Below are 2,751 nucleotides of genomic sequence, written 5' to 3' on the forward strand. Positions count from 1 at the left end.
CAGTATGAATGAGATAAAATGTAACAGATAGTATAGAACAAAGGAGATGACCTGGGTCAGAATGAACATACGGGGAAGTAAAGAAAAGGAGAATGAAAAAGGAAAACATCTAATTACTCTCACAAGCCATCTAAATTTTTTGATGGTTGGGGAAAAAGATAAACCTGTAAATAGTGCCAAGGCAGATGTTATTGATGGCTTCTGCAAGAGTATAATTATCATGGCAACAACCTCAAAAGTGTTTTAGCTTACCAGTTTCTTACACCATCCAAGCAATGTCCTACTCCTAGTGGCAAGGCAAATAGAAGTGAAGGTTATTTCTACAAAAATATTAAATAAAAATCTAAAATAAAACCTTCATTTATTCATGTGTACACTACAAATCCCTATTTTGACTCCTATACGAGTGTAAATAACATCAGTAAATGATAAATAATCATGTATAATGGGAACAGAAAAAGTACACTTTTGTATTAGTGAAGTGTAAGCATGTTTGTGTATATAAATTGACTCCTCATAACACTTATACATTTGCACCATACAAAATAATGAAACAAAAATGTAAAGTGAAAATGGTATGATCATTTTTACACATTTATCTCAAAAAGTAATATTTTGAAAAGCAATGAAATTCTCAGAAATGTAACCTAAATTTAAAAAAATTGATAAATTTGGAAAACTTAGTTTCAGTTAAAGTATATATAAAACATTCAGTCAAGTTTGGTATCAACCTTTATGTACATTTCTGATTCTCATATAAAGAATACAAAAACACATCCATAAGAAATGTAATATTTTTACATTCAATTACTTATTTGTTTTAAAAAAAATTAAAATATTTTAACTATTAATATTTACAAGCAAATTGGGCATTTTATTTTAAGATTTAACAATTCAAAAAAGTAACTATGCTGAATTAAACATTACTGAGCTTAGATTTTCAAAGCTCACAAGTTCACTTCTAATGTTCACTTTGCCAATATTAATTTTGTATTAAGAAGTTAAAAACACTTGATCATCTTGAACATTTGAATAAAATAATATTTAGTTCTTTAGCACTTTAATAGAAAGAAGCACAACTATTAAAACCTATTCTCATTACTCAGTTTTCCTAAAATAAACCACAAAAAATATATATACTATAAGAAAGAAAAAAGAAAAATTATTCTTACCTTAAAACTAAGTCAATATACATTTGAAAGAACTCAAGCAACATGCTAAACTGTTATTTCATATGTTACTTTATAAATTAAATAATTAAAAAAATGTAGTAATTCTACTTAAGAACCATTGTGCATCTTTTATTACTGAATTCTATGCTTATCATACATAATAATCAAACCTATGTTTACTTATATGAATTAAACACTTGGAAAGACTCGTAAAATGAAAATGCTGCTACCTCTTGAAAAAAATTCATCCAACCATCCCTAGTATCCTCAACTGAGATGGAAACATCATCATCCCTTGAGTCTTAAAAAAAGAAAAAGACAGATATATCATTGACGCACGTCACTTTACTATATAATGACACTTGTGTGGTATCTCAAGTGCTTTGTAACTCAATTATCTATTTAAAAGTATCATGGGTGACAAGAATGACAGTACATTCAATATGCAGAATAAAACATATTTTAAAGTTAACTAAATGATAAGGCAAGAGAAAGCCAATATGCCTTGCAAAAATCTGGTAGATCACTTGGGTTTCAAAACTGGCGAAAATATGCAAACCATTAAGTTTAAAAAAGTAACAATAAACTTGCATCTCCCCAGGGTCATTTTTATTCTCCATTCACACACTGTACTTGTATTTAGTTTTTAATGTTATCTTTAGATCTTCAATCAGTTACTAGGAAAGATAATAAACTTAAAAATACAATTCAAATTTCAATAAACCTGCATAACAAAATATACTTATATCTTCCTTTTGCAACTCAAAAAAATAGGGCAATCCTGGTTAATATACATATAATAAAATCCAATATTTAAATATAATAATAAAGAAATTTTTGCACTATTTCTAGAGGGAGAATCTTTAAAGTTAATGATTCATAACATTTTAAATTTGATATCTGATTATCTTTAAAAAGTTTTCAAACAAAATTTACAAATTGTGCTAGCACACTGCTAAAATATTAACATACGATGATGAATTAGATATGTACAACAAAAGCAGTAAAACTAGTGAAGCTTCATCCGACACTTTTAGAAAACTACAATTGCGTGAAAAATAAATCTTACACAAAAATATAATATTCCGTCTCCTTAATATTCTAAATACATACCAGAATTTTTTTTTAAGTTTCTTATCTTAGCACTCATAAACAAGTGGAAAAACACCACTAAATTTCAAAGTACGTTAATCCTAATTGTAATATTATTTAACCAAATTCAAACTAAAAGCCAAATAAAAGAGTGAAGTAGCATCGTTACTAGCAATAGTTACAAATTAAAAATTCTCCAATAACACACTGTAGCAGTGGCACTGTTCATATTATTAAATTAAACTGAAGATATTTTCGGTCCTTACCATTCTCAACGCTGAAAGTCGGTCTTTTCGTTAGTATAAATCCAACTTAAAGGTAATGTATATATTATTTCATGGCACAACTTCTGTGGATATTTCTGTTCGTAAATCATGTGCTATGAGCACCACAATATTACATTTACATTTCTTAAAACAATCGACTTGTTGTCATCATTGAAGAAAAGCGATAAATAAATACCAGACAAAAGGGCGAATTTAGCGAC

General features: G+C 27.8%; 1 long non-coding RNA gene across 1 annotated transcript; it reads right to left on the bottom strand.

Annotated features, from left to right (window-relative positions):
* Nucleotides 1-250: 250 nt before the first annotated feature.
* On the bottom strand, nucleotides 251-2,737 carry LOC143239771 (uncharacterized). The gene is made up of 3 exons (XR_013021363.1): nucleotides 2,531-2,737; nucleotides 1,403-1,473; nucleotides 251-320 (listed from the first exon to the last, which is right to left on the bottom strand). It is a non-coding gene; the product is annotated as an uncharacterized LOC143239771 (long non-coding RNA).
* Nucleotides 2,738-2,751: the final 14 nt, after the last annotated feature.

Source organism: Tachypleus tridentatus, chromosome 13 (assembly GCF_004210375.1).
Source record: "Tachypleus tridentatus isolate NWPU-2018 chromosome 13, ASM421037v1, whole genome shotgun sequence".
NCBI lineage: Eukaryota > Metazoa > Arthropoda > Merostomata > Xiphosura > Limulidae > Tachypleus > Tachypleus tridentatus.